The sequence below is a fragment of the Mustelus asterias genome, chromosome 15 (genome assembly GCF_964213995.1).
Source record: "Mustelus asterias chromosome 15, sMusAst1.hap1.1, whole genome shotgun sequence".
NCBI classification, from domain to species: domain Eukaryota; kingdom Metazoa; phylum Chordata; class Chondrichthyes; order Carcharhiniformes; family Triakidae; genus Mustelus; species Mustelus asterias.
The window spans coordinates 45,899,728-45,926,610 of NC_135815.1; the positions used below are offsets into that span (position 1 = coordinate 45,899,728).

Sequence of the window (26,883 nt, forward strand, 5' to 3'; positions counted from 1 at the left end):
TCACAATATTATAATTCCAATGCCATCAGCCCGAATTTTGTGATAACCACTTGCGCAGTTACTTACCACAAGCTTTCTGAAAATCCATATACACTAAATCTTTTGCTTCCCTTTATTTGCCGTATTGGTTACAACCACAAAAAAAATCCAAAAAATTGTCAGACACAATTTGCCTTTCATAAATCTACATTTACTCTGTTAAATAGTAGTATGATTTTCTAAGTGTCTGGTTACCATATCCCTAATAACGGATTCTACCAATTTTGTCTACTGCTGATGTTAGACTAACTGGCCTCTGGTTAGGCTAACTGGCCACTTTATCTCTTCCATCTTTCTTAGATAATGCGGTTTGTTTTAATCTAATGATGTTGTGTAATAAATGTATTTGCAAAGTGGTTGGATGTTTCTCAATAGAAGGGCTCTTGGGCTATACTGTGAAGGTATGACATATGGTGTAATTAATATTGTAACACTGCACCCAGCTCTGCTTTTCTTGGAGGCTGATACCAGGAACAAACCATCACATTCCAAACTGGACTCAGAGGCTCACAATGAATGCTCACAACTATCGATAATTTTGCTAATGAGATGACTTAGTGACCAGTTTCGGTCATGGATTTCTTTTGAGATTTATGCCCAACTCATAACTCTCTTTCATTGCTCCGGCTAAGCCTTGGACTGCAGAGTGCTGAATCAGCTGGGTAAATGTTGTATCACACAATCTTCAGGCCCAAGAGCTCTTCTATAGAGAAATGTCCAACCATGTCACAAGAACATTTGTCAATCAACCTCAGATTAGGTTATGCTGTCAAGCATATCCCCATTATCTAAAGAAAGGAGGAAGGGATAAAATGGGAAACTGTAGGACTACAATAGGAGAGATCAGCAGAGTAGGAACAGGAGCTGTATCAGCTGCATCGTGTAGCCGAGCAGGATTGAGCTATCAGAGCAACAAATTACCTACTTGAGCGCAGCACTGGGATTTGGATTAGCCAAGCAGGAGTCTTCTCCTTATACCTTGTGTCGTAACTTGCCCCTTTAAGAGATGATCTTCTAGAAAGTCATATGACCCACTTATCCAATTGGTAACTAGCATGAAGGATCACCCGAGCAGACTTGGTCAGACCAGATCACCCGATCAGACCGAGCAGCAAATGGGCTTTTGCTCAGTTAGATATAGAAGAATGATAGGAAGCATTTGAATCTGCATCATCCTGCAAATAGTTGTTGTTGTGAATAGATTTTTGCAGTTCACATTCATAACTGGTTGAGTCAAGTTATTACATTTGGCGAGGAGGTAAAAAAAAAAAAGCAGCAAGTGAGCTATATTTCAAAAGACCATGGAAACTTTATTACAGGGCTTGCCACATGTCGTATATTTGGATGACTTATTGACTACTGCTGCAACTGAAGAACAACATTTGATTAATCTAGAAGTAGTAACGAGAATGTTCAGGAGGTAGCAGTTTGCTTAAAAAGGAAAAATTCACTTTCCAGGCGAGTGAAGTAACTTCCATTGGCTATTGTGTGGATGCCCATGGATTGCATCCTATGGAGGATAAGGTAAGGGCAATGGAGGAGGCATGGCACCGAGAAATGCTTTGGAGCTTAAATCACTCCTGGGGATGGTCAATTATTAGAATTATTATGGGTGTTCCCTTCGAAATCTGTCAACACTCTTGGCTCCTTTTCGCATGTTACTGAAGATAAGGTCAAGCATCTATTACATTCATCTTCCCTACTGGTACATTTTGACCCATCCAAGGAGCGAGTGCGGACGTGTGATGCCCCCCCCCCCCCCCCATATGTCGTTGAGGCAGGTTTATTGCACGGAATGGATGATGGGGCTGAGAGGTCAATTGCATAGATGTCATGAACACTTTCAGAAACTGAGAAAGGTTATTCGCAGATAGAAAAAAGGGCTGTCTGTTGTGTGCGACATGAGAAAATTCCACCAGTATATCTACAGAAGACATTCTACTTTTGTAATGCACTACAAGCTACCATTGGATATTTTCAGGGAGGACAAGACTATACTGCCATTGCATTGACCAGGATTCTGCGCTGGGCATTGATCTCAACCTATGAATACACATTTGAACACCGACCAGGGACACAGTAGCTGATGCCCTTTGTTATCTATTGCCAGAGGTGTGCACCTCCTGCACCCTCGTACCATAATAAATCATAATGATAATGAATTTCCTAGACACACTTGTCAGTGCTAGCACAGCAAGTAAAATTTTGGACCAGCAGAGACTTGCTGTTATCAAAAATAAGACACAAAATATTAGTTTGGCAGAATGAGATGATTTCCCAAGACATGAAGCCATACCACAGTAGGAAAGACAAGCTAAGCTGTGAGGATAGCATCAGTCTATGGGGAGCAAGAGTAATCATTCCTGTGCCATGAAGGGAATTGCTTCTTGCAGAGTTGCATAGTGCCCATTCGGGCACATCAAAAATGAAGATACTTTTCAGAAACCATGTTCTGGGGTCCAGACATCGATGGTGATGTTGAAAGACTGGTGAAGTACTGTGAACAGTGCCAGTTACAGCAGACGTTGCCTGCTACAACCCCATTGCACCCTTGGGAATAGCCAGGTCAGCCATAGGTTGAAGTCCACATAGATTATGTAGGACCATTTTTGGGCATGATGCCCACTCCATATAAATGGACGTAATTGAGATGAATTCCACAACAGCACATACCACAGTCAAGAAATTTGCCAATGCTTCTCATTCACTGGAGTACCTGAAGTACTCGTAACAGATAATGGAATATCTTTCATAAGGGTCAAATTTCAAACTTTTATTTCTTTCAATGGGATAAAGTGTATAAGGACGACGCAGTATCGTCCCTCATCCAATGGACTGGCTGAGTGGGCAATCTAGACTTTCAAGGCTGGCTTAAAGAAATAGTCAGTTGCATCTTTGGAAAAAAAAAATAGCTCAGTTCCTCTTAGCTTACAGGACCACCCACATTCGACCACAGGTATATCTCCAGCAGAACAGATGGATTGACAGGGAGGGTAGAGGCAAGACGGTGCAACCCAAAGAGGAACCCTGATTAGACGAAAGATAGAATCCCTACTGTGCAGAAGGAGGCCATTCAGCCCATCGATGCAAGATCATTTGAAATCGATGACCTAGTCGATGTGAGAAATTTTGAAAGTGGCCCAAACTGGATTCCGGGAATTGTTGTAGCCAAGGCAGAACTGTTGCCCTGCCTTACGAAGTGAGCGCACAAAACAGGATTTTGAGGAAACATGTGGACAATTTGCATGAATGAGAATCTCCCCAGAGCAAGTGTTACAGCTTAATTCGTTGTTGCCAGTTGGAAGTGTTGTTGGCTGCCCAAAGAGTGTAAAGTCCAATCTGCCTGTGACAGGCAAGAATATTGTTCTGACTGAAACAGAGGAGGTTGATGCATCAGTAGTAGAAGAGAAACCAAGTGTAACAGTTTCTACAGTAAATACCTCAGTCAGTAGAATTGCACTACTCTACAAGGAAACGGAAGCCACCAGTGAGACTGGGTTTTTGGTGGACTGATTAAAAATGTTAATGGTTGCAAATTATGGGGACTGTTAACTATCATTCTTTATATTAAGGAACATACGAGATGGAGGAATGTAGCAGCTAGCCCCTTTAAGGGGTGATTTTCTGGATGGTCACGTGACCCACTCATCCAATCAGTAACTAGTGCATGGGAATATCCAAGTAGAGAGTGGGCTTTTGTTCAGTTAGATCATAGAGACATGACAGGAAACATTTAAATCTGCGTCACCCTGTAAATAGTTGTTGTTGATGAACTTTAATAGTTTATTCATAATTGGTGGAGCCAAGTTATTACACCTCATTATAGGTGATCCAAAATTAAGATAACAGTTCTCTGGTTAAAAATCATGTTGACTGGTCTCTTTCCATCTTTTCCCAAATAATGGTGTTACATTTATTGCCTTCAAATCCACTGGGAACATTCTAGAATCTGGAAGATCAAAATCGCTGCTTCCTCTACCTTGATTGCATTCCTTTTTTTAAAAAAAAACTCCTGTGTAGGCCAACAAGTCCAGATAATTTGTTGCTTTTAGTTCCATTGAATGCTTCACAACAAGCTTTCTATTTTATTGACAACAATTAATTGCAACTATGCATGAAGAACATTCAGGATATTGAATTTCCTTGTGTAGCACTACTTGAGGTATGATAGAGAGACCCAGTGCTACTTTTCATGGGCCAGAAGAGCCAATTGCTGGTTCTGCTGCAGCCAACACAGCTGAACCTGCTAGGAACCATGCCCACATGGTCTTCCCTATTGTGCCCCAGAAGCGTGTGGCAATGTTATTCTGACATTTTACAGCCAAACCAGCTATGTGACCCCAGAATCCTTAATTTGGCCGATTGATTTGTTCTTCTGCAAACAAACAGAGATGCAAGGTGGGCGCTGTACTATGGTTATTTATAGGCTCACTCTACAAATTGCATGTCAGATACTTTTCATGCATCTTTGCTTTTAAGCAAAGTTGGTAAAAACACTGACCAGAAGGGAAAAATAACAGTAAAACAGGGAAATAAAAATACTGGTCTTGTACACTTCAAAATGGAACACCTGTGAAATAATAACATGGCTCCAAACTGTTTTTTTTTGTCTTCAGGGGGTATTGGACTGTTACAGATTTCTTTTGGAATTAATTGGGAACATTCAAGAAAGATAGAGGAGTATTTGACCCAGGTATAATTGTTGTACTGCTTATTGTCTGGAGAAAAACCAGGAATTGGAGCAGATGAGACAGCAAGAAGCTCTGTAATGAGAGAAGGTTGGCTCGCCATCAAAAATCATGGGTTTTCTATATATCTGGATGAAGAAGTTTCTTTTCATCCCATTCAGAGGGTGATGAACCTGGAGAATTCTCCACCACAGAAAGTTGCGGAGGCCAAGTCACTTAATACATTTAGTAACGAATTAGATAGATTTCTAAACACCAGTGACGTTAAGGGATATGGGGAGAGAGGGAGTACGCTGTTGAGATAGATCAGTCATGATCATACTGAATGGCGGAGCACGTTCGAGGGGCCAAATGGCCTACTCATGCTCCAGTTTTCTAAGTCTCTATCTGAAAGAGCCAGGAGGAAAGCCCGAGATGATTAAGAAATAGTGACCCAGGGCTTCACAGCAATGTGAGGATGGCTCTATCAGTGGACCTGAAGCCACCACTGTTCTCATCTTTTATGATCTGGGTCACTTCAGGCAGGGAGTGGGTGACATTGCAAACATATCTCAGTATGCAGCATACTGAATCATTTGGTAGATTATGGAGGACACTTATGCCAAATGAGGGGGCTTCATTCCTTTGGCACCTCAGGAGAAAAGATAGCATGAAAGGTCATGTGGCTTCACCAATGTAGCGGCAGCTATCGGCAAGTCCATCTGCAGGATGCCATGTCAATAGGAAGGGTGAGAGAAATTGAAAGAAACACCACACAATTAATTTGCAGTTGGTGTGCAACAACACAAAGACCTTCACCTCAGTGATTTCCTGTTATGCTTCATCCTGCTACAGTGCGTTCTTCCCACACATTCAGGCCTCTGAGAAGAGCCAGAGGTTGACTGGACATGTCCAAAGGCTATCACTGCACGTGACTCAAAACTCCTTCTGACAGCCCACAGCTTAAGTAGAACAGGCCCATACTGAAAGCAAGGGAGCCATTATCAACATCATGGGTCAGGCAATCAAGTTCCTGAATGAACTCTTCCACTGTCTTGACCTCTTGGGGGAATGATGGTGGCACGCACCAGCGAGGGTACCCAAGTCTAAGATGATTTCAGTTCATTTAAATTCTAAGTTCTCTACAATCTGTCCATTTTAAGGGCATGCCCTTATCAGGGTGCAGCCATTCTCTTCAGTGAACCTGAGATATTGCTGAGAGGAAGAGGAGGACCAGTAGGAGCGAGCGAGGAGGCCATCATAGAAACCATGTAACTACACACACTGTAAAAGCATCAGTTATGAGATGTGTTTCTAAAGAAACAATTTTCACCTCCCAAGATGGAACTGCTATTCCCCACCATTAGAACCATTTCAGAATCCCTGGCACTATGCTCCCTTAGCCAATGTAGACCACAAAATACACCAACAAATGCTATCACAAAATCTTTATCCAACAACACATCCAAACACACATAACAATGAGCTATTCACCCTTGTGAAATTCCTAAGTACAGAGCTCACCTTGCATCCCTGCTTTGCGGGTGCCCTTGCCTTTCCTCATTCTCTAATGTGGTACAACTCCTGTGGCTGTATGATGACCGGTGGGAAACTGCTGCAATTCACTGAGAGACACCGCAGGTAACCTTTCAGGATGTCATAAGAACATAAGAAATAGGAGTAGGCCATCTAGCCCCTCAAGCTGGCGAAGCTGGAGAGCTGGAGAACCAGCGTTCTCCTGTGGGCTGCCTGATCGGAGTCCCCTGCAGCAGAACCCATTTGCGACTTCTCTCTCTGTGAGCTGGAACATGCTAACTTATCCCTGTAACCTTGCACATTCTCTCTTTTCCAGATATCAATCCAATTCACTTTTGAATATCTTGATCGAATCTGCCTCCACCACCCGCTCAGGATGTTTGTTTCAGACTCCAACCACCTTCCAGGTGGATTTTTGTTTCCTCACATCACTTCTACTCTTTTTGCCAATTATTTTGAATCAGTGCCCTCAAGTTAATGATGCTATCTTGAGAGGGAACAGGTTCTCACAATTTAAGCTGTCCTTACCCCTCAGGATCTCAAATATCTCTATCTAGTCTCTTCTCAGTCTTCTTTGCTTCAAGGAAAACATTCTCAATCTGTTCTCATAATATGGTAGCGTGGCCCCATTAAGGGGGTGTTCCCAGAGGGCCACAAGATCAGACCAGATTCTATGGACTGTCGAGGTGGGAATCTGAGACAATCGGGAGCAAAGTTGCGTATCCTGGGTGGGGGAGGTCCTGCAGTTGGAGCTTGGGAGGAGAGTTGTATATAGTTCATTCTGTCTGACCTTCGTTGTAAATATTATTTATCGTTTACAATAAATACCTTGTTACTTTGAGCCACATTGAGTCACCCTCGATTTATTAAACATAGCTACAGTTCTTTATCTCTGGAATCATTCTTGTCAATCTCCTCTGTACTCTATCCAATGCCTTCACATCCTTCCTCAAGTATGGCACCCAGAACTGGACACAATGCTTCAAATGAGGCCTAACCAGTGTTGTGTACAAATTCAACATGACTTCCTTACTCTAGTACACAATCCCCTAAGCTTATATGCTGCATTAACTGATCTCTCAACATGCCCAGCCATTTTCAATGACTTATATACATATACAGTAAGGTCCCTCTGTTCCTGCACCTCCTTTAAAGTTTCTCCCTTTATCTTATACCATCTCTCCATATTCTTCCTGCAAAAATGAGTCACTGCACAGTTCTCTGTTACCAATAGCCTTCAGTTCATGAGTGCAGCTTTCCTTTTATGGAGAATACACATTTAAAAAGGGAGTGCTTCCTGCACCACATGCTATCATCACAACAGTGCTCAGCCCCATGCTGAGTGCCAAAGCTGATGGCAGCACCATGAGGAAGACAGTGGTGCGGAATTGGCTCAACCCCATAAGGCAATCATTTTAGTGAGACAAGGCTTCCAAAATTACATGTTCCTACCTCCTTTTGAACCATGATGGGCAGGCCAAGGATCATGTGCCCAAAATAAAGGCAATTTCTAACTTTACCACAGGTAGCTATGGAAAATATCCATTCTGTGGGTGATAAAATGCAACAAAGCTACTCTATATAAGATGACACCCATCAGCTAACTGACAATGTAGTTAGTCTGTGAAGTTTTTACTTTAAATTTTGAGCCCATTGAACAAACATTTTCTAACAGAAAATCCTTGGAACAATTCATTTTTCATTTCAACTTATTTGCTGAATTTAGTTTACCTGTTACATCCAAACACCTGTGATCCCCACCCCAAGGACTACTAACTCCTCCACTAGCAAGCCTTCCCATCACCTCCTGAGGTGCACTCCCACTACTCGGCCTCTGGCCCCCCTCACCTTTCTTTTCACTTCCCAATTGAAGTCAGAATGCCAAAGCCTATTCACCGAACAACCAACCAGTCTCTTAATCCGACTGGCAAACACCAAAAAAATGAAATAAAAATTAATCAAGTCCTGCAGTTATATTCAGCAGAATCTGATTAAAAATGATTTTTCCAGGTTTCCCAACCTCAAAACAACAGACCTCCTTCTCCCTACCTCAGGGGTAATATTGGGGTCAGTGTGACTGCAAAAGGAGAGAACAGTATTTGCCACGGTAATAACTATTTGGTAGATGATCAGAGCGTTAAACCTTCAATTGTATTGTAACCTCATTCTTAAAAAGACCAGTAGCTGCAGTATGGGTTCCTGAGACAGTATCTTATTTACACTGCATGGTATCTTGCTTAGTTGAAATTCCCATTACCTAAAGAGAGAATTCAAATCATTCTTATCTATACAATTGTGCGGAGGTTATTTCCCAATGGTTGAAAAGATAAATGTCTGACAGCACAAAGAGCAGAACTTTGCTCTCTGAGCATTGAGATTCATGCTAGATGCATTTTGAAGGTGACCAGCTGATCAAGGCGATGTGAAAGACCCCCACTGAACCTCAGGTCTAAAACCAAGAATGTGTCAATGCACCCCAAATGAAAAGTTAATTGTTTGACTACTATATTTCGCCTCAACAAGTATTTGATGCAGTAATAAATATTCGATGTAAATAAACTGCTATGTGATAAATAAAAAGCCTCAATGGTAAGGATGCTGCATGGTATAGATTCCCCCATTGCAATGGAACATTGATTGGCAGGCACATTTAGAATTTTTGCAAAAATATAAAAATATTTACCAACTGTTGCCCCATTCTTCAGAAATGATAGAAGGAGCATTGTTATAATCGTTTCTTCAAAGTAATTGAAAATTGTCACCAAATCGCTTCAATATAAAGATATAAATTTCAAAGAATGAGAAATTTTTCAATATGAACCATAGTGATTGTGTTGGAAATATACAGGAATATGAAGCAGTGATTGCAACTCAAATATACAGGAAAGACCTTCACTCTAACAGAGTGAACATGCTATTAATTCAGAAAGGCTTAGAAATGAACTGCAACAAATTAGATTTAAATAGTGAAGAAAAATCGATATGTGATCCACTTGTTTTTGGAATTTGAGAAATTAACCTAAGATATGGTCAAAGAGATGGATTTTAAAGGGGATTGTGAAGGTAGGAAGATGGAGTATTTGTCAAGGCAGCATTGAAACAGGACTGAGACAATGAATAGCTTTGTCACAAAGATTGAAGTGGAGAGAGTGGGGCACAACAAAAACAATGTTCATAATATAGAAAGAAACAGTGGCCAGAATTTTCCGGCCATTCACACCAGCGGGATTCTCTGGTTCTGCAGCAGTGAATGGAGATTTGGCTGAGCCTAAATTCTCCATCCTCACTTGCAGCAGCAGTCGAGTGTGAATGCCTGGAAAAAGCATCCCCAATAGGTATATGTATAAAATACAATTTTACTGTTGGGCAATGAAGAGAGAGCAGATCGGCAGTCTATTATAGAACCCACTGGCTTTTATTTCCATTACATGGTGCAGCTGAAAATTAATTCCACTGCCTCAATAAAATAACTGCAATAGATGTTAAATGATCACTTACATCCTGTTGCACAGACCATGGCATTGATTTTGTATATTTTCTGTCTGATTTGCTGGTCTACTTTCTGGGACATGAACTGCCAGAAGAGTGTAAACTAACTTACAAAATATGTTTGCCTCTCCTACTTAAAATGTTTTTCTACAGATGCTAATGGCCTTCAGTCTTTTTATACGTAAATGCTGTATAATCTGGATATTATATAATTTAATTTCCATGATATACCTCCCTCGCTATATACCAGATTTGTTTACTAGCAGTAGGTCCATGTTGTGTTCTTATAATGACATAATACCTTGGGCTTATTTGCTGTACAAGAAATCATTCATAAGTGATTGCGTAAACACATTGTGGGTTCACATATTAAGACTAGGCACATGAGAGAACAGTTATATATAGGTTTACAGCTTGAAGGCATCAGAGTTATGTGTGTGCTTGGCTCAAAGCAAAACTGAAACTAAGGCTGGATCATATTACACCTTTCCATTCTAGTGCTGTGATGCTGATATCCCTTAAAGGCATATCACAACAGTGCAGTTCAAATCCACAGCTAAGACCAGCTTCCAAATAATTCATCCATGATGAAGGACCAGCGCTCCGAAAGCTCGTGATACCAAATAAACCTGTTGGACTTTAACCTGGTGTTGTGAGGCTTCTTATTGTGCCGACCCCAGTCCAACGCAGACATCTCCACATACAGCTTCCAAATAAGAATGGAGGGAAAATGACTCAGGCATTCAAGGAGCGCCACGCAAACAACTTTCTCCCGCTTTATCTTTTGTTGGATGTAATGTTTATGCTTTTAATTATTTTAAGTTAATTGCACTGTTAGAAATTAATTTAATATCAACAAGAGTGCAAAGAAGGTTTACCAGGATGTTGCCTAGTCTTTAGGGTGATGGCTATGAGGAGAGGTTGAACAAACTCTGATTGTATTCACTGGAAAGATGGAGGCTGAGGGGAGTCCTGAGAGCGGTCTACAAAATTATGAGAGGCATAGACAGGCTGGATAGCCAGAGACTTTTTCCCCAGGGTGGAAGTGTCAATGACAAGGGGGCACAGGTTCAAGGTGACAGGAGGAAAGTTTAAAAGAGGTGTGCAGGGGTAGTTTTTCACGCAGAGAGTGGTGGATGCAAGGAATGCGCTGCCAGAGGAGGTGGTGGAAGCAGGCATATTACCAACATTTAAGAGACACCTGGATGGCTACATGAATATGGAGGGAATAGGGGGGTATGGGACCAAGGGTAGAAGGTTTTCTTTAGTTTAATTAAGGCATCATGATCGGCACGGGCTCGGAGGGCCAAAGGGACTGTTCCTGTGCTGTACTTTTCTTTGTTCTATTTACACAATTAAAAACTTGTCACTTCTTGTAACGATGTATAATTATCAATTGCTTTCACTGTGTTTCCAAGTTGCCTTTCAGCTCTCAAGTTCTTGTGCTCTCTTATCTCACTGTTAATGACTCTACTTTGCCCCAAAAGTCCAAAGATGTGCGGGTTAGACTGATTGGCCAGGTTAAAAAATTGCCCCTTAGAGTCCTGTGATGCGTAGGTTAGAGGGATTAGCGGGTAAATATGTGGGGGTAGGGCCTGGGTGGGATTGTGGTCGGTGCAGACTCGATGGGCCGAATGGCCTCCTTCTGCACTGTAGGGTTTCTATGATTTCTATGAAGACTTCCTCTCTGTGTGGATGGCCCCACTCAGCTTCCCAGGTCTCGTGCTCCACTTGTAAGCTGTTAATAGCTCCATTCTGCTCTACTCTCTTGCTGTTGGGCCGTACTTTCCTGTCTCCCTAGCATCACATTTGGGGTGAGAGAGGATGGGATAGCCCAATGATGCACTGGGGAATCCCGTTTGGCACTTACCATGTCAGGGATTAACTAGCAATTGTCCAGAAGGACTAACTTCCCTTGGACAATTGCATTGGGCTGAGAACCACCCTACAAAGCAATTAAAATTGCTGACTTTGGATATTTCCGTCGGTTTTACCCTGATAAGTTACTCAAAGAGTTAGAAGAAACAAAAGCACTTTGAATTTCAGAGTGATTATTTTAAAGATCCATATCTGGCCCTGCACAGGACACACTTCATATCCGCAACGCCTTGGGGACCCCACACCACCCCCACAGGACATCCCCCCACCGCAGTCTGGGTTTTACTCCAAACCTACCCCTGCCCAGGTTCATCTCGATCACCAACCACTCCCCCCCCCCCCGCCCCCCCCAACCCCCGGGCTCACTGGTCTGGATCCAACTCTGACCCTAACCCCCTCTTCACACCCCCCCCCCCCACCGGCCAAATTACCTCTCAGTCCACTCCAATCTCCAATGCCCCCCACCCCATCCGCCCCTCCTACCTGGTCCAACTGACCACTGCATGGGCCAAACTGACTTCCCTCCTCGTCTGAGTTTGACTCTGCAACTCTGATCACAATCCTCAGTCCAAGTCTGCCCTGGCACTCTCTCCCATCCTGGTCTAACCCAACCTGATCCCCCAGCAGCTAGTGAGATAAAAAGGGCACATGTCTTCCCTGACTACATTCCATTTCCATCATTCTGATGCAGGCTGGGGTGCGCTTTGCTGCTCCTGTCTTAAATGGACAAGAGTGAGGATGTTTGGATGAGACAAAAACTTTGGAATTTCAAAGTTACTCCCTCCAGAGTGACAATCTGCTGGTGATTGTCACTGAGGAAGTTATGGGCCAATGTCTCAACTCTTCTCCCAAAGTCTCATGTCATGTAGTGCCTTGCATTGCTTGAATGTTGTTGGAGCTGCATCTATCCAGGCAAGTGAATATTATTCCATCACACTCATAATTTGTGCCTTGTAGGTGGGAGAAAGAAACCTTGGAGAGTCAGGAATTGAGCCACCTGCTACAAAATACCCAGTCTCTAACATGCTTTAGTAGCCACATCATTTATATTGCTGGTCAAGTTTAGTGTCTGATCATTGATTACCCCATCAGTGTGTTAATAATTCCTGTGACTGTCAAGAGGAGGTGGCACAAAATGTTACTTGCTGCTTATCAACCCAAGCAAGTCTGAATTTTATCCAGGTCTTGCTAGATGGCCACATGGACTACATGATTACCTGATCAATTGTGAATGGAGGTGAACACCTTATCGTGAGCATCAGCACTTCTGACCTGATATACTCAAGTGGAGGCCATTTCTGAAGGTATTTGGGATTTCAATGTGCCCTGAGAAACTCTAGCAGCAATGTCCAGTAGCTTGAATGATTGCCAGTGACCAAAATCATCTTCCTTTGTGCTGGATATGACAACTGGAGAACCATGCCCTCTAATCCCCATTGACTTCAGACTTACTTGTGTTCCTTGGTGCCACCAGTTGGTAAAATGCTGCCTTAACATCAGGAGCAGTCACTCTCACCTCACCTCTGGAATTCAACTCTTTTTTCCATGTTTGGACAAAGACTGTAATGCATTCAGAGCAGAGTGGTTATGCGAGAACTAAATTGATTATCAGTGGGCAGGTGGTTTCTGCATAGGTGTTGTAAACAGTACTGTTTATAACTCCTTGTTTCATTTTGCTGATGATTAGAAGAGGAACGATGAGGAGGTAATTAGCCAGTTTGGATATGTCCTGATTTTTTATGGGCAGGTCATAGGCAATTTTCTACCTTTATGGGTAGATGCTCACGTTGTATGGATATTGGAACAGCTCAGCTAAATATGCAGCAATTCTGGAGCACAGGTCCCCAATACTACAACCAGGACCCTGTGACCTTTGATGTTCCAAAGCTGCTGAACAATTTGTACTGAAATAAATAATTTGGCATTTTGACTCAAGTAGCTACCTATCCTGAAGAGCAAAAAATAAATAATGGTTTGTTGGCACAATCAGAATAAAACAATCACTATCCAACAATAGTGAGAAAGATGTACCTCATTATGTATACACTGCTTATAAAGCTGGGCACAAATGCAGCAATGTTTGATACTCAAGTCCTTTGCGTTAAGTTAACGGTGAACCTTATAAAAGAAAGCATGCGGTTGGATTGGTTAAAATGTAAAACATTGATAATTCAAGTTCGCTTGTAGTTATTTTTATTTTACAAAGGCTAATAGGGAAGTAGCTTTGGCACACGCCACATCAGACTACACATTAGCAAAAGAAGAAGACAGTGGAGTTTTGGGGTTTAGGAACATTGTTTGGGTTGAGTGATGCAGCCGGACTTTAGCACATTCTATACCTCACTCAGCAATGGTTGATGTACAAAGTTATCCATTCATTCAAGTTGATTTTTCAAAGTTCAAACGCCAATGTTGTCACAATTAAACAACTATAAACACAAATAACAACTTAAACCATCTCAAAATATTTGAGCATTCATACAAAATATGACAAATGCTGGAAACAAAAAAAAATGTTGGAAATACACAATGGAGGCAGAATTTGTATAGCGAGAAAGAAAATGTGTAGAATTTAATCCGCACGACAAACTTGGAGCCAGAGTGTGAGTGGTAGGGGATGGGGCAGTTAATCAGGGTGCAGAATGTGGGGTGAGAAGCCCTCTTCCCCACAGAATTCTGGGCGGAGAGGTTTGTGTTCACCTTCCCCCGACAACAATTGAGGTCCTCAAATGGACAATTAGTGTGGAGAACCTGAATATTCAGGTTTGGTAATGGCCTCTGCGGCACCCCCTTGTATCAGCCACTCAGCGCCCGATGAAAAGACTCAGTATTGGGAAGGGAGTGGCTAATGAATGTCACCCTACCCTAGCCTCCAAGTCCCCTATATTCCCTCTCCCGTGAATCCTATCCTGCAATCCCCATTCTGCCCTCACTAACCTATGGCCTGGGCATCTACTGGGTGAATTGCAGACAGCTTCAAATGCTCCGATGGCTGCATCCAATGGAGAGCTGCAGGCCTCTGATTCACCAGCAGCTCTCAGAGGATAGGATTTCTGATCCCGGAGAAAACCCTGGCATTTTCGTTGCCTATTTGGCACTTTAATATAGCAGGGCTTTCCAAAAAAGTGGCATGGAACTCTCATCTGCCCTCCAGTGGCAGGTGAGAATGCCATTGCCTGAATTAAATTCCACCCAGCCTTTCAGATGAATGGCATTTTATGTCAAAGTTTCCAACATTTTCTGATTTTATTTAAAATTACTGTAAATACGCACTTCCATTCTATGAATTCTGAAACTCCCAGGTCCTAGCCCCTAGGGTATATTCAAGGTCAAGTCAGACAGATTTTTGGTTGACAAGGGAGTCAAGCATTATGGGGCACAGACAGGAAAGTGGAGTCAAGGCCACATCAGATCAACCATGATCTTATTGACTGGTGGAGCAGGCTTGAGGGGCCGGATGACGTACCCCTACTCCTATTTCTTATGTTCTTATGGTAGCAGTGAGTCTTACCTTCTTGGAGGAAATGAAAAATTGGGAGAAGACAAAAAGTATATAATTTGTTAACAATATAAAGAATCAGAACAATCTAGAATTTCAAAAGTGATGTTGGGTTGAAAGATATATTAGGAATTACAAAAGCAATTGGAGCAAGGAAAAACATCTGGTCCATTCAGATTCGATGCATGATTATTCTATCACAGACTTGCTGTCCGTCCACTGCTTCATGATTTACAGAAAAAAAAACTACCTTCCTTCACTGGCCTGAAAATAAATCGAGCAGCACAGTTGGACAAGTTTAATCAGGAAATTATAAAATATTCAGAGCAAAAGAGATCCATTTATGCATACTTCCCGGAAACTTTAAAGCTGCTGACTGAAGCAAAATAAAATGCTTTCACTGGGTTTTTAACAATTCCACTGTCTTGAGAGAATAAATACATATTTTCCCCTAATTTCTAACCTCTAATCGCAAAGTTTGTGAGCATAATAATCTCACTTAAATATTCATCACTTTTAACAATTAAGTGAGAGGGAGATTGATTTATGTTTTCTTCGGAGCTTTTGTGGTGTTAAGGTATTCAGGCAGGGCAGAACTAATGTGGGATTTTGGAACTGTAATGCCCGCTGTCTGATGTAGAGTCACATGATGGTAGACTGTGTTTATGGAGCCAGCATAGAGATGGCACCCATGCAGGGCTTGGAGATGTAAATAGTTATGGGTTCCCCAAAAGTGGTTTATGTTCAATCATACAAGCCTCTGGACCAGTTAGTGAGAGACCAAACAACATTACAACATGGTAGCAGTGATGGAAAGACTCCAAAATCCCAAAGCTTGATAAAGTAAAGAAACTGCAGACTGACCTGGGAGAAGGGCACCTAATCAAAGGCATAGCTGGAGACTGGCTAAGCCAGCTCCACTGTCAGGCCTGAATGTATACAGTCAAGAGACCTGGCTTGATCAGTAAAGGGTGAGCAAGATTGAGGAAAAAAAAGGCTGAATGACAAAATAATAATGCACTGCGTAGATGAAAATAAGAACATGAATGAACATAGAGTCAAGAAACCTAGCCAAATCACAAGGTGGGTGAGCAAAACGCAATAAAAGGGTGAAGGTTACATTTTAAAATAGACATCCACCAAGGCTAGAAATCCAGAACACAGCTGCAGGAAAGCTGCTGCAATGGGTCAACAACTGGCCTCATAACATGTGGTGGCCAAGCTTGACTCAATCTACAAAAAAAAGAAGGTTTTAAAACAAAAGGTAGAGCTGAAAATCATCTTCCATTTGATTCTCAGGCTCAAAAAAGCAAGGTGATCTGACCCTCATGTCTTAAATGTTTCCTACAGAAAATAAACAGCCCCGCCAGTGCAGCAGAACTCCATCAAAACACTGCAAATGTGGAAAGAACAGACACAGAAAAAAAAATACTCCAGAGCCATTGTGAAGAAAGAAAAGCATTTAAAGCTCCACTTCCCTCAAATGGAAAACAGCCATGGATGGAAAGTTAAGACTACTAGACCAGTTTGAACTCATGCAATTGAAAAGATATTAAAAACCTTTAACAAACGTTTTACTTTTCAAGTTGTGGAATAGGAAGAGCTTAAAAAGAGGGATAGAAAACCCCACCATGAAACTACGAAAGTGAAAAAGACAATATCCAAACAAACCACACAGTTGTGGCAATGTGGCAGGGAATCATGTGGAAGTCTTAAAAAACACGGCTGTGATTCCCTGAATTGGGAGGGTTTTCCACTGGTGTTGGCAGTGCCCATCAGGTGGGATTCTCACACTTGACGATGATGTTAATTTATGCATTATGGAAGACCCACCGGCCATGCCACCATTTTTAATGATCACCCCAAACTCCACAATTGTACACCAGCTCCCTCGCCCCAAAGAAAAATGAAATTGAAACCCCATCCTCCACTAACCAGGGGAGCACTTCCAACACCTCACCAAAAAGGGTCATCCACTTCACAAATGACAGATAATGCCCCCCCTCTCCCCATACACCATATCGGCATGAGGGTGACATGACCCAAACCACCCCCCACCTCAGTCCCCCACTCATGGCTTTGCTTTCCCCTCAGACTCGCACTCAGGCTCCTCTTCCCCCTCAGACTCCACCACCCCCTTCAGACAATAGTGTATGAGAAGGCTTTGATTGGTCAATTTCCAAAAGCCTTTAGTGACAGCCTTAGCTGTGAATGAATCTGAAGTTGTTTCATTGATCCTAACCACACGTTAAGCCTGATTGACAGCCTGTGTTTTCTGCTTTGTAAAAGAGGAAGCGAGGCCTGTTTGGGAGTCTGAAGGTGAAGGGGGCCTGAGGAGAGAGATAAGTGAGGGGGCAGGTGAGAATACCCCTCTTTGCTGAGGGGTTGATGGCGCCTCCTGGACTCTTGGCATCCAACACAGCAGTTCTGTGACTGTGAAGACACTCCAGGAAGTGTGGAAAACCTGCAGGCGAGAGTGAAACAACGTGGTCTCAAGGCCCCCCTCCCTACCTAGCTTTACTCCTAGCAAATGTCCAATCACTGGAAAACAAGTTAGATGAACTTAAAGCCAGACTCACTTTTATAAGAGAACTGAGGGACTATTGTGTGTTTTGTTTCACAGAGACATGGCTCACTCCTGCTTCACTGGACTTTGCCCGACAACCAGAGCGCTTCTCAATCCACTGAATGGACCACACAGCGGTCTCAGGCTAGACTAGAGGAGGGGTCCGCTTCTAATCATCAGAGCTACACTGGCGAGTTTCTGCTCCCTGGACCTAGAATACTTGACACTAAAATGCCGCCTCTACTACATTCTGCAGGAGTTCACCTCTGTTACCCTGACAGCAGTTTACATCTCACCCCACACGAACGTGAAGACCGTGCTGGCTGAAATATACACCACCACAAATAGCCTTGAGATGAAACACCCCGAGGCCTAGTTCATCGTGGTCGGGGACTTCAATTCAGGCCAAGCTCAAGAGCATCCTACCAAGATATTGCCAACACATCTCCTGTTCTACCAGGAGTCCAAACATCCTAGACCACTGCTACACAAATGTCAAAAATGCCTACCGCTTTATCGCCTGCTTACAATTTGGCAAATCAGACCACAAGGCTGTGCTCCTGCTCCCAGCTCCCAGCTTATAAGCAAAAACTGAAGCGGGAGAATCCGTCAAAGAAAGTCATGCAATGTCGGTCTGAGGAATTGGATGATCTCCTATGGGACTGCTCAGAATCAGTAGACTGGTATTTTAAAAAACTCTGTAACCAGCCTGAACGAGTATGCTACTACAGTAACTGACTTCACCAGTAAGTGTTTAGAAGACTGTGTGCCAAAGAAGCAAATCCACATGTTTCCCCACCAGAAACCATGGATGAACAGGGATATCCACTGCCTGAAATCCAAGTCTGAGGCATTCAAGCCAGACGACCCTGACCTTTACAGGAAAGCGAGATATGATCTACAGAGTTCCATCAAAGATGCCAAAAAGCAGAATCGGATCAAGCTAGAATCCCAGGCTAGTCACATGGATTCCCACTGAAAAATGGCAAGGTCTGCAAGGCATAACAGGCTACAAGGTGAAGGCAGTAAAATCACTGGCTCCAATGTACCCCACCCATTGAGCTCAACACATTCTATGCCCGTTTTGAGCAAGGGGTCAGCAAGAGCATGCCCTTCACCCCATAAGCCTCGGATGAACCTATATCTGAGCTCACTATTGCCGACATCAGAGCAGCCTTCCCAAAAGTTGACCCACTGAAAGTAATGGGCCCATATGGGGTACCCAGACAAGCACTCAGGTCCCGCAAGGACCAGCTGGCAGGGGTATTCACAGACATCTTCAACCTCTCTTTACACAAATCGGAGGTTCCTACCTGCTTCAAGAAGACGACCATCATCCCAGTACCAAAGAAAAGCCAAGTAGCGTGCCTTAATGCCTATCAACCGGTGGCTCTGACATCCATCATTATGCAGTGCTTCAAAAGGTTGATCATGCACAAATCAATTCCTGTTTCACAGACTGCTTGGATCCACTATAGTTCACCTATTGCCACAACAGGTCCATAGCAGATGCCATCTCCCTGGCCCTACACTCAACCCTGGAACACCTAGATAACAAACACACCTATGTCAGACTCCCATTCATTATCTACAACTCAGCCTTTAACACCATTATTCCTATGAGACTCATCTCCAAACTTCGTGGCCTGGGATTCGGCTTCTCACTCTGCAACTGGATCCTAGACTTCCTAACCTACAGACCGCAGTCAGTAAGGATAGGCAACAATTCCTCCTCCTCGATCATCCTCAACACCGGTGCTCTGCAAGGCTATGTCCTCAGCCTCTTACTATATTCCATATACACCTTTGACTATATGGCTAAATTCCCCTCCAATTCGATTTTCAAGTTGCTGATGACACCATGGTAGTGGGTCGGATCTCAAACAATGACGAGACACAGCATAGGAATGAGATAGAGAATCTGGTGAACTGGTGCGACGACAATAATCTCTCCCTCAATGTCAACAAAATGAAGGAGATAGTCATCAACTTCAGGAAGCATAATGGAGGGCAAGCCCCTGTCTATATCAATGGGGATGAAGTAAAAATGGTCGAGAACTTCAAGTTTTTAGGTGTCCAGATCACCAACAACCTGTCCTGGTCCCTCCACGTGAAATGCCTCTACTTTCTCAGGAGACTAAGGAAATTTGGCATGTCTGCTACAACTCTCACCAACTTCTACAAATGCATTCTTTACAGCTGTATTACAGCTTGGTATGGCTCCTGCCCTGTCCAAGACCGCAAGAAATGACAAAGGATCATGGATCAAACCCAGTCTATCACTCAAACCAGCCTCCCATCTATTGACTCTGTCTACACTTCCCGCTGCCTCAGAAAAGCAGCCAGTATAATCAAGGACCCCACACACCCCGGACATACTCTCTTCCACCTTCCGTTGGGAAAAAGATACAAAAGGTTTGAGATCACGTACCAACCGACTCAAGAACTGCTTCTTCCCTGCTGCCATCAGACTTTTGAATGGACCTACCTCGCATTAAGTTGATCTTTCTCTACACCCTAGCTATGACTGTAACACTACATTCTGTACCCTCTCTTTTCCTTCTCTACAAATGGTATGCTTTGTCTGTATAGTGCGCAAGAAACAATACTTTTCACTATTATTTGATAATAATAAATCAAAAAGATCTGTAGTGTAACCTGCCCGGTGCCAATCCAGCTGGAGGGGCAGCTACATAGCAGGAAGTCATTGAATTGACCTCCAAGCCCACTAATGACATGGTAAAGAGACCATTTAAGTACTTATTAGGTTCCTACCCACTCTGGATGGGAATCCAATTGCGGACAGCGTGTGGGGCCGAGAGTATCACGTTGGCTTTGGCGCTCGTGCAAAACCCATTTTTGTGCCGATGCCTGATTCTTTGGGCCATTGCGATTGGAGCTAATGTGCCTAGAGAATCCTCCCCTTCATTTTTGAAAATCCTGAGACATTAACTAAACTGCAACAACAGGTGGCAGTATAGAGCAAGCAGCTGGCTGTGAATGAAGAACGCTGGCTGTCCTGTCTGGAGACAATACACATCTCTTTAACCTGTGCTTAATGCTCCCTCCACTCACATTGTCTGTATCTTTAAGACCTGGTTGGTTGTAGAGATTCGCATTCTAATCAGTATTCTGTAACTTGATTTTGTGTCTCTGTATGCTCTGTTTGAGAGCAGATATCCACTCCATCTGATGAAGGAGCAGCGCTCCGAAAGCTAATGGCATTTGCTACCAAATAAACCTGTTGGACTTTAACCTGGTGTTGTTAAAACTCTTACTGTGTGAATGAAGAACACAGGAAATAGAAGCAGGAGTAGGCCATTAGGCCCTGCCCTGATCTATGCCGGCCTCAACTACTTTTCTATGCCATTTCCCCTTAATCCTCTATTGCTTGATCGAGCAAATATTTATCCACCTCCACCTTAAATAATGATCCAGCCACCTTTTGGGGCAGAGAATTCCAGAGATTCACCACCCTCTGCGAGAAGAAATTTCTACGCACTCAGTTTTAAATGACTGGCCCTTTATCTTGTGGGTATGTGCCCTTGTTCAAGACTCTCCCAGTCATGAAAACATCTCACCATCTACACTCTCAAGCCTCCTCAGGATCTTATATGTTTCAATAAGGTCACCCCTTTTCTAAACTCCAAGGGATACAGACCCAGACTAATTAGTATTGCCTGATAGGATAACCCTTTCATTCCTCTGGTGAATCGGCTTTGGACTACCTCCCATGTCACTATATCCTATATCTGAAAAGGAAACTCTCTGATGTAACCCAAAATAAACAAACCTTGCCAAAAGAAAATGAAAGAAGAAATGAAACTGTTTGCATCAAAGCTGAATTTCAAGATCAAGTCTGGGTACAAACAATGAACACAATAAACTAAAATCTTCAAGGAACCAAGCTCTTCATGAACTGAACAATAATCTTTGTGAGGTCTTATGAAGTTTAAATAAAATGAAGTAAGGTTGAATATTGGGAAGGTTGTAGTAAGTAAAAATCTGAATCAAAGCAGACTTAGTATGCATCTCCAGAAAAGTTCAAGGAGGAAATACAAACTCCGAATTCCATTGTCGAAAAATCAAAACGCACATTGGAAAAGTTCAAACAAAAGTACAGCCAGGCACAACAGCAGAAAAGATACTCAAAGACATAGTTGCCCTGAGGGCTCTTTGAAGAATCAATACATAGCCCTAGAAAAAATGATGTTTAATACTACTTCAGAAAAAGCTGCATTAGAACTATCAGTATGATAATGCAATGCACTGAAGCATAGTGTGAGTTGGCAAGAGATGAACAAGAAAATAAGCAGTTGAAAGAACAGCTAAATTTCCTTCAAACAAAATGCAAAAGGAGTACCCTTCTGCAGCACAAAGAAGTGAAGAGCATCTTGAACAGCAGCATGGAAGAAAAACAGAACAGAACAACAGGAGGCTTTGTTGATTTACAAGAAAACTCAAGTTTAAACCAATTGGGCTTCCCAGTTGAAGGATCTTCACTGGATCCTCGTAGCCTAAGTTTGTTCCTCGGAAAATTACAAAGAGAAGAAATGAATTTAATATCACTCTGAAAGAACTGAAGAACAAGTTGGCAGAGAAGACTCAACAATGTTCAATATTCTAGGAGGAAACCAGAGGTACAAGAAAGAGACCAAAGATCAGAAAAACCAGCTGAATGGAAAAGAGGAGGCGATGAAAAGGAAGTTTGTAGAACTTTTCACCTGAGAGCCAACAATGAAGCCAGGAGTAGCACAATTACAGAACTAAAACAAGTCAAAACTTCAAGTGAGATAGACCTGGCTAAGAGTGAAACCAAAAACCAAAATGAAAGGCAAGGATAAAGCTCTGCTACAAGCAGAGAAATGAAAGACAGAAATAAGTTTGAAAAATGTAAAGCTCGTGTTGAAGCTCAAAGAACGAGAAGAAAAGAAAACTGGATACCACAAATTTCCTGAATCAATGAGTTGCTGAAAAATGATTTGCAGTTATGATTTTCATTTCAACCATATGTCAAGAAAAAGTTGAATGGTTGAAAGGATAAGTAAAAGTTTTCACAAAGGAATGTGAATAGTCTTTGAAACAATTAGCAGAAGTAAAATTAAAGAATGTGAGCTTGAAGGATAGCACACAAGAATTAGGTAAGGGGAAAACTGTTCAGCATGGAGAACCAATATTCACGTACAGAAAACAAAAATTTAGAACCAGATAAACTTCAAGTATCAGAAGTACCTATTGTTGTGAAAAATGCTTGGAACAGGAAAAGGGATTGATGATTCAGAACAGTTGGTTGAATGCAGAATTAACAACCGAAACTGATGAAATATTGGAACTACATCATGAAAAGAGTCATGAAATTATTGAACTTTTATCCAGTCTGAAGAATATGAAATATGTGATGCACAATCTGGAAGAGCAAATCCAGACTTTAAAAGCAGATAAGGAAATTTCTAAGAAACAGACTGAGGATCTAACAAGTGAATTGAATGAGTTTAAAGAGCAGTTAGTGACAATGTAATAAAGTCTCCAAAAGGAACTGAATGCCTAGCTGAAGTTGTTAAGCTTGAAGAAGGATTTTGCATTAACTCTGAAACAAAGACACTGAACTCACGAGAGTAGAATGAAAAGATAAATATGCTTGAAAAAGATTGGAAATAAACAAATATTTAGCTGAAATTGTGAAACAAACAGAAATTAAGGCTCCACTTTTGAAGCGTCAACCTCCAGAAAGAACATGGCAGATCTTACAGAAAAAGAAAATAGGAGACTACTCTAGGAATGAATGGAGTAAACATCCCATGTGAAAGGAACATAACAAACCAATGGTGTCTGGAAAAAGCAAATAATTGCTGAAGAGAAAGGCAACTTAATGGCAACACAGTTATGGCTACCAATAAATAGTTTGTGCTCAAACATACAAGCCTCCAGACAACCATATAACAGTTTGCACAAAAGAAAACACTGCATTGTTCCACTATAACACGAAGGCTACATTTTTATGGCCTTACTCGCCAGATCAATCTTCCAGTCCCACCGACGGCGACCCCGTGGCATTTTCCCTGGAGGTAGAGAGTGCATGGCACACAAAACCACATTGGTGTCAGTGGAACCAGAGTATTCCACCATTGGCCAACACCTGCCTCTAGAAAAATGCAGCCAGGGAACTGGAAATTCCCACCCTCTAACTATTGGCACCAAGTACTTCCGGAGCTTTTTCAGCATCTGTGAAACATCTGGCTAATTGGAAGCTTCCAGCACAAGGCCGAGGAAGCTAGAGAAAAGAGTGTAGCAGATATTACTATGCTTTGGAAAACTGTCCAAGAGTCTGGAATAGAAATCTTTGGGATATGGAGGTCCTGATTTGAGACCTGCCCACACCTGTTGCTGTGGAGATAGGCAGCACCACACATTTCTGTTGCCTTCTTAGTTAAATAATTTCAAAAGGAATATGAGCACCATTCACAGAGAGAACGTGGAACAGACAACCTCCTCCTATTAAAAACAGTCTGTACCGGGAAGCTGCCCTAAATGACGTGGGGCTGCAATTCCAAATAAGAATATGAAGCACAGAGAAGGCTCCTGGATGTGGTCCTGCAGGCCTTGGTGCTGGAGGCAGTTGGGAGGGGGTCTGCCATGGACTGGGAAGCCCAAAGGACTGCGCTCAGCAGGGAATGGAAGCAGGTGACCAGAAAGGTTAAATCCTGGACTGGCACCAAGGAACTGGCAGCAGTGTTATAAGAAATGTAATGATCTCATGCAAGTGGTCAAGGTCAGTAAATGCATCTTCACATAACATCTCCTATCCATTGCACCACCAATTGCCAACGCACCAAACACCTGCTGCTCATCCATCAGCAATTCCTGACATTCAGGACATTGAGCCGATGAATCATAATACTGGGGTGACCACAGATCCCATTCGCGATCCAAAACTTTGATACACCACATCAGACTCACACAAATTGCAATCATGACAGTCATAAACCCAGTTCTCACAGCCTCTGCAAACTTCTAGCTATTGAGAGTGGCCAGTATATCATCCAAACACAATGCAACACAATCACTGACATTATTCCTTCACTGCTGCAGGACAAGGAAGCACACAGTAGGAAGAAGCAGAGCAGATCCACTGGGGTACAAAGAGGTCTCTGCAGTATGGGGTCAGTGGAAACTGAGTCTGTGGAAACTAATATCACTGAGAACATTAAAGATGATGGCATATTACTACATTATGCATGCACAGAACTCCTAGCTCAGACTCATCTGTCATGAACAATAAGCTGCAGATGGTGTGACCATGGACCTCTTGCTTTTCCCTTACCTATTCCCCATTTTTCCCCCTTTCCAAATGTTTTGTTCTCAGACACCCTGAGCAACAGCACAGCCAGGGGGGAGAGAGAGAGAACCTCTCTGATGAAGAGGTCCCATCACCTGACCTAATATCTGCAACTACAATCTTCGATACTGTTTCTTTTTGCAAGCAGGTCTGGACAGGGATTTTTGGGGCTTGTTTTTGTTCCAAAGTAAGTTTCTCAAGACTATAATTTCATAAAACCATGATTTTTTAATTAGACTTGTACTTTTGGGATTTCAGCACAAGGATGGAACTTCTCGCTCCAGATTTCTCTCAGTCATCTGATGTTACATCATATGTTTCTGATATTAACTCTTTGTTCCACATCTCCCTCCAACTGTTTATCCCTATCATATTTACATCCTCCTACATCTCCCCCATACTCTCAGACTTCACAGGGTTAGTCTCTGCAATGCCTTGACCAAATTCCCTAACCTTGTTCTGATCTCTTTCTCAAATTGAGGAGATTCTGTACTTTCTCTTCTGTCAGTGTGACTGTTCTACTCTTGGGTGGCTGTCGAGCTGCGGCTTTCTGCTTCTTCATTCTCTCCAGAATCTGAGTAGCTTTCTTTCAAAGGGTATTGAGCTACTACAATTTCTCCTTATGATACCCTGCTCAGTCTTAACTCCATAACCAAGCTAACAGGATTATTTCAATGATTGTACCTCCTCTCTGTTGTTCTCATACCGTGTCAGTTTAGCTCAGTTGGCAGGACAGCTGGTTAGTGATGCACAGTAACGCCAACAGCACGGGTTCATTTTCCGTACCGGCTGAGGTTATTCATGAAGGCCCACCTTTTCAATCTTGCTGAGGTGTGGTGATCCTCAGGTTAAATTGCCACCAGTCACTGCCTATGGTCATCTGGGACCATAGTGCTTTTACCTCATACCCTTCTTCCAAGTGTCTCTCCCAAGCTTCAGCACTGGTAACTCACTTGATTAAAGTTACAAGCCTTTTTATTTCTCTATTCTTCCTTGTACTGTGTAACACTCGTGGTGATATTGGGTTGAAGTTTGTGTGTCAGTGATAGATGTTATGTTTTCCATTTCCTTCCCATCAATAAGTCAGATGGCGAGAAATCATTTGTAGTGGTGATGTTTGGTAACTAGGTCTTCATTCTTCGTACACCTCTCTCAGCCTCTCCATTTGCTTGATGATACACATGAACAAGTCAGAATTCCTTTGCAAAGTTTTGGAATAACTTATTCTTAAATTCCGGCCCATTGTCTGAAACTACAATGCCCAGAATGCTACGTATTACATAAATTTTATTCAGTGATTGAATGATTGCTTCTTTTTGAAGCTCTGCAATTTGTTTACTTTAATATAACTTGAGTAGTAATCAATGACAAGAATAATTTTTTCCCCCCTCAAAACGGAATAAATACATTCCCTTGCACTCACACGACCTTGATGGAAAAGTAAATTGATGGCAGCCTTTTTGCACTTTACTGCACCCCAAGACATTTAGAAATAATTTCCTCTATAGAATGAATAATGCCCGGCCACTAGGATGATTGCTGGGCTCACACATGCTGTTTTGCTATCCCTCATTGAAGTTTTTAAAGAATAGAGTCAAAGTGCTCTTGGTATAACTATTGCCTCATTGAAGGGCGGCACGGTAGCACAGTGGTTAGCACTGCTGCTTCACAGCTCCAGGGTCCCGGGTTCGATTCCCGGCTCGGGTCACTGTCTGTGTGGAGTTTGCACATTCTCCTCGTGTCTGCGTGGGTTTGCTCCGGTTTCCTCCCACAGTCCAAAGATGTGTGGGTTAGGTTGATTGGCCAGGTTAAAAATTGCCCCTTAGAGTCCTGAGATGCGTAGGTTAGAGGGATTAGTGGGTAAATATGTGGG

The 26,883-nt window shown here is 42.6% G+C and overlaps 1 protein-coding gene across 2 annotated transcripts in view; it reads right to left on the reverse strand.

Moving 5' to 3' along the window:
- Positions 1-26,883, reverse strand: part of nrxn1a (neurexin 1a) — a 1,876,664-nt gene that overhangs the window by 843,268 nt on the left and 1,006,513 nt on the right. The window lies entirely within an intron of this gene.